The 6000-nt window shown below is 43.5% G+C and overlaps 1 protein-coding gene across 2 annotated transcripts in view; it reads left to right on the top strand.

Annotated features, from left to right (window-relative positions):
* The first annotated feature begins 768 nt into the window (after nt 1-768).
* The window catches only part of STON1 (stonin 1), a 76067-nt gene continuing 70835 nt past the window's right edge, over nt 769-6000 (top strand). Inside the window, exon 1 of one of the 2 annotated variants that reach the window (XM_043989048.1) lies at nt 769-863. The gene's annotated coding sequence lies outside the window, so the exon portion shown is untranslated. The other variant, XM_043989049.1, reaches the window with a different exon arrangement.

Genomic DNA, 6000 nt, shown 5'->3' with positions numbered 1-6000 from the left:
CATGGATCCCAAGTGTTCATCTATTGAAACTCTTCTAGATCTTCTAGATCTTCTAGATCTTTCAGGATTCTGTTTAGTTGGTACCCTCTAAATCCCCATTTTGGTCACTGTCTTACACTTGAAAACTCATCTTTCCCCCCCTTGGACATGCCTTAGCACTTGAGCCTCCTTTATGTACTAATTATGTGCTATTTTGGATTAAATTCGCTGTGTCCCTAGCTCCTCTCCCTATTAGATTGTCATTTTTCTTGAGGGCAGGAACTGACTGCTAGGTGGCGGTGGATGGAGCTCAGCTCTATATCCAGTCAGTTGCCGAGTCTTACCAACGATAGTTCTACAACAACTTTTGCGTTTGTTGAGCCTTTAGCTCAGGTGATTGGCCCGCAGAACTTCCAAGAGAAAAGATCAAACATTTTGTGTGTGTGTGCCCCTCGTTCTTATGGCTGGTTAGTTTAATTTTGTCGGCAGGGGGAAATCCCCCAGCTACGTAACTTGACTGCAGTAGCCAGTCAGGTAGGTAACGGGACCTAGGTTAGGTTGTGAGTACAGATGTTGGGGGGAAACTGAGGATCACAAACCAGAGGGGTACCGGGAGGGGAGGGCGAAAGGCGAGAGAAGGAAGGAAGGCAAAAAGTCGGGGGAGGAGGAGGCCGAGAAGGAGCAGTAGGAGGTCGTTCCAAGGGTCTCGGAGTGCCGGGTCCTGGCCCCCTTCCTGGCTCGGCACCGCCCCCTCTTCTAACCCCTCCTTTCCCTCTCCGCCCCTCTCCTGCAACCCTTACTCCTCCTCCTCCTCTTTCTCCTTCTCCTCCTCCTCTCCTGGATGGCCGCAGCGGCTGGAGCTGGAGACTTTCTGCGTTCTGTCTGTGAGTGACCCTGCCCCGGGGCGCTGGCTGGGGACGTGGATATGGACGGGAGAGGGGAGAGAAGCGAGACCCGAGACCTTCTCTGTCCCAAGAGGTGCCTTCCCCAACTCCCTGGGGTCTGAAGGATGGAGTAGAGCGGTTGGGGAAGCTAGACCGCCCCCACTTCTCCCCAAACCACCTTCTTTCTCCTGGCACCCTGCCATCCTCGTCCCTCTGACATCCCTGACCACCCCTCCAGCTTGGAAGGGTGCGGATGGAGCGGAGGGGGCTTACCCTGCATTCCCATTTTGTGGGGTCTGCTCTGGCAGACGGGCGGGAGCGAATAAGAAGTTTGGAGGGGTGTGCCCCTCCCCCTAACCTTTTATGTGTAAGAAACCCCGGATGGAAATGGGGCCACTTAGAACAAATTGTAGGTGTCGAGGGAGAGACCTGTGCAATTAGGAGCCTGATTCTTTGGTTTGGAAGAAAGGGAGAACAGATCTTATTGATCACCTTAGTTAGCAAGCCTTTGGGGCATCTCTCTCTAACTTCAGCGGGCAGCTACCTAGAGAGTTCGAACTCGTACGTCTGGGGGGCGGGGAGAGGGAGGGGGTACGATACTTTCCAGGGGTAGAATTTGGTTTGTAAGTCATTTGTCACTAAGTTCTTTTTCCTGCCTGCTATCTCCGGTCCTGCCACTCACTCACTCACTCACTCACTCACTCACTCACTCACTCACTCACTCACTCACTCACTCACTCACTCACTCACTCAGTTCTCTCCCTTCCCCCTTCCCTATCCCTCTCTTTTTGGTAGGGCTGCTTGATTTTCCCCTCTCCTCTTTCGGCTCCTGGGACAGGCCATTTTCCAAAGTCTGAGAGTGCTACTTCTTCTGCAAGAGGAGCCGTATGTGTGTGTGTCTTTGTTTTCCTCCTAATCCTCATTAGGTGATGAGCTTCTGCCAGGGGCTTCTTGAGCCAAACAGATATAGCTAGGTAGCATTTTCCATTGGTAGCATTCTGCCAAGATGAATAACGTTCATTCGTGATTTGGTTAGCAGTGCACAATCAGGGTTCCATCAAAACAAAGTTTGTGAATTCAGCAAGAAAACTGAAGTACCTCCCTTCCCAGAGACTTCCTTCTACAAAATTGTATTTCCTTTGGTTTTGGAATCTTTGTTGCGCATCCAGTCCTGCCTTCCTTCAGGAATGAGGATGCTTCACTTCATAGGTTTTTCCAAGTTAGACAAGGGAGAAGAAGAAGAGAGGCTTGCTTAAACGTATATGGGGACACATCCCTTCAAAAACCAAAGAATTCAACTCCACCATTCCCTGACCATGTTATTGGAATATGGAAGCTCAGATGTAGCTTGTTTTCCTACCGCTTAGCAGAATGTTATAGCCTCCCTGAAGGCTGGGGATTTTTAATTTGCCTGACATAAACCACAGCATTCACTGGCCCTTCACAGCTTGGCACGTTCACTTTGTTGCATTCCTCTCCTTCCCCTACCTCCCCCCAACACACAGACTCTCACTTTTAAATGGAGTTGTGTGAAAAGAAGGATACTCAATAGCTAAAGTGAGCAGTTCCACAAACAAAAACCAGTCTCACTTATTTTTAAAACCTAGCCTGGCTTTTCAGCCTGAATCCTTTTTGGATGGAAAATGTCGTGGATGGTTGTGAGGCTTTTCTCTCCACTCTCATTAAGGTTGAATCACCGTTTCCATGACATGTTAAATTCTTGGGGTGGCTAGAATGGACTTGTAAATTCCAGGATGAGTCCAGGCTCTAGTTGGGGGTAAGGAGTAGCTAAGAGGCTTTTTTTTTTTCCTGGGAAATTTGCAGGGTTGATACTAGCAAACTGTTCGTGTAGAGGCCACTGTTTCAGTTTGGATGATTTAACTTGACTCGCTTTATAAGGAAAGAACCATTTAAATGTAAACAAGTTATCAGCAATGATTTTTTTTTTAGCCTGCTTAAGAAAATAAACTTTGAAAACGCTTTAGCAGGTGCTAAATTCTTGTTTGTGTAAACAAGCTGTTTATACATAAGTGATAAGTTATTTAAATAAGTTGTAACATAAAGGATAAGTGATGTTACAGATTATTTACATTTAATCATGGTCTAGAAGAACCTTTTCTTGACATAGCTTTGCCTAAATAGCCCACATTATTGTCTACTTCTTTGAAAATAACAATCTTAGCTAAAAATGATGCTGCAGTTCATATTTTCATGGAGAATTGCCTTCCCCATGAGTATGAATTTAGTGTGGTTTGGTTTTACTGTTGTAATTTGAGGAAATACAGTAAATCAGTGCAAATGTCCTAGTGACTCTATGAAAAGGAAAGCATTCTTTAAAATAATATGTTTGGGTTCATTGTTTGGAAAGTTATTCCTTTAACTACAGCCATTCCTCCCCCCCCCCAAAGGACTTTTAATAGTGTATTTAATACTCTGGTGAACAAATATTCAGAAATATTCTATTTAGAAAGACATTGCCTTCCCTTTGTGTTTAGTTTTACTGTCACTTCACAGAACCTGGTAAAATGAGTTTTTTCATTGATAGGTACCCTTTAACACACAATTAAAATACCACCTCTTCTGAGAAGTCTTCCCTGATCCACACCCAATTCTTCTCAGTAATGAATTTCTCTCCTTAGATATCACATCGAATTTTGTTTACAACTCTCCTATAGTACTTTGTATTATTGTTATTTCTATATATGTCCTTTTCCCTTACTTTTCACCCAGTACTGTGTTCGATGCTATGGGGGAATGTAATGAAAGTCTGTGCCTTTATAATAAATAAATAACATAAATAATAGTTAGCATTTATATAGTGTTTAATATGTGCCAGGCCCTGTGCCAAGCATTTTACCATTATCTCCTTTTCCCCTCACAACTACCCTGAGAGGTAGGTACTAGTGTTTTATCCCGTTTTTCAGTTGAGGAAGTTGAGACAGATAGAGTTTAAATGACTTGCCCAAGGTCATGCAACTAGTAAAGTGGCTGAGTCCAAACTCAGGACTTGACTCTAGGCCCAGTACTTTATCCAGTGTGTCTGCTTCCTGCCTCTAGAATCATACAGTCTGGCTGGGGAGATGACATATAGCTAAATGAAAGATTGTATGATTAGATGTCAAATTCGTGTTATTAGACAGCAAGGCGTATAGGAGTTGAGAGGAAGGAGAGAGAACTTTGGGATGGAGTAGCCAAGGGATGCCTTAAATGAACACAGCCGGGATCCTCATGGGGAAGGGGAAGGGAGGCTAACATTTATATTATGAAAAAAGCAAGCTGGGGAATCATAGATGCATAAATCTTGTTCCGTGTGATTTCAGGGGTAGGGCTGAGGCTGTCTCCCAGGGCAGAAACAAGTAGAATACAAATGCCTAGTGCAGGAGAAAGGGGATTTGTGTGAGACTCCAGGAGATACCGATTACATTTGTTGTTGTTGTTGTTCAGTCGTTTCATTCAGTCTGACTTTTCATGATCTGGTTTGGGGGTTTCTTGGCAAAAATACTGGAGTGGCTGACCTGCCTATCAATGAATTAAATGCTTCCAAAGATGAGACTCTCAGTCTTGGTGCTAGGGGAAGAGATTTTGGGGAGGCTCATGATCCTGTGTGACTTTCAACCCTGTGTCCAGAAGGAATAGCGGGTAATGGATTCTCCCTTCCCACAGGGTCCTGGTTCTGAGGTCCTGAGAGATTTTGCTAATGGCAGTGAAAGAGAGAGGCTGGTCAGCAGTCCTTTGTCCTTGGGAAGAATTCTGTAACTTTCCTTTTTCTCTCTTCATGACTCTCCCCTCCTCACCAGTCCCTAGCAGCTCTCCTTGAAATTCTATTCAGTCCAGTGGCATGGATCTCTCCTTCTCACCTGTTGTCAGTTATCCACTTAAAAAAGTGCTTCTTAAGGACTCATGTGTCAGACACTCCGTGAAAGCTGGAGATACAAAGAAAGGCAAACCAAGCATTTTCCTTGAAAAGTTCACATTCTCTATGGGACACAACATGTAGATTAAGAGGTGTGTGTACACATACATACATATATATATATATATATATATATATACATATGTATATACAGAGAGAGAGAGAAGAGAGGAGAGAAAGATGATCTTGGAGTTAAGTAATAGGGAGCCGTTGGAGTTTAATGAGGGGATGATCTAGGCCAATCTGTACTTTAGGAAAATCACTTTAGCAGCTCTCTCTATACTTCCCTCCCCTATTAGCAGCTCACAAACCTGTTAGATGTTGCTAAATGGAAAAAAAAAAGCCAAAAAAACAAACAAACCCAACTGCTATCCTTTGTATATAGGTATTATACTTCCTTTCTGTGGGATATACATATTCATTATTTTGTCTCTCCTAATGGGTTGAATTTGTACTGACCCATCCACGTTTTCTCTTCTTGGGATTAACAGCATCTATCTGTGAAACAGTTGGGCATCAATAGGAGTCAATCTGTAACTGGGATGCTAGTCACTCAGTGGTTGGGCAACAGTTTTTCTCTCTTTGAGGTCAAGGATCCCATCAGTTAATCAGGTTACAATCAACAAGCACTTATTAAGTGCCTACTCTGTGCCAGGTATTGTACGGTATTTAGGCATGCAGTCTAAATTTCCACCTTCATTAACGCTGTGGAAACCAACTGAGGTAATCAATCCCAAATGGGCAACTTAGACTTACCCCTCAATGATCTACTCTAAGAGAGAAGAAAATGAGCACAGATAATTGAAGACAATGGATAGTCTGATAAGTGTTATTTGACTTGACATAGATCCACAAATATAAACATTCTTTCCTTCCTTCAGACCTAGCAGAGACTGACTGGTACAGACAGAGTGCCATCTCTTTGCAAAGTTGTTTTATCCAAAAGAGAAACAAAACATTTATGGGTTTTGTTTGGTTTTGTTTTTTAAACAGAGACTCTTTACTAGAATGAGTGGAGGGCCACAAAAGGACAAAACTGTCAGAATGGTCATCCCCCCTACAAATAACAATCGCTTAGACCGTAAAAATAATTTTTCCATTGCAAAGCTGAGCCAAGAGTTACATAGAAGCATAATTCAAAACAGCAGAAGCCCAGAAACTCAAAGCTAAGGCTGATATTGCGGCCTTAGCTCATTTCTTCAAACCTTTTTGGTCTTTACCATG

The sequence above is a fragment of the Dromiciops gliroides genome, chromosome 2 (assembly GCF_019393635.1).
Source record: "Dromiciops gliroides isolate mDroGli1 chromosome 2, mDroGli1.pri, whole genome shotgun sequence".
In the NCBI taxonomy this organism is placed as follows: domain Eukaryota; kingdom Metazoa; phylum Chordata; class Mammalia; order Microbiotheria; family Microbiotheriidae; genus Dromiciops; species Dromiciops gliroides.
This window is presented reverse-complemented; position numbering and strand designations above follow the sequence as displayed.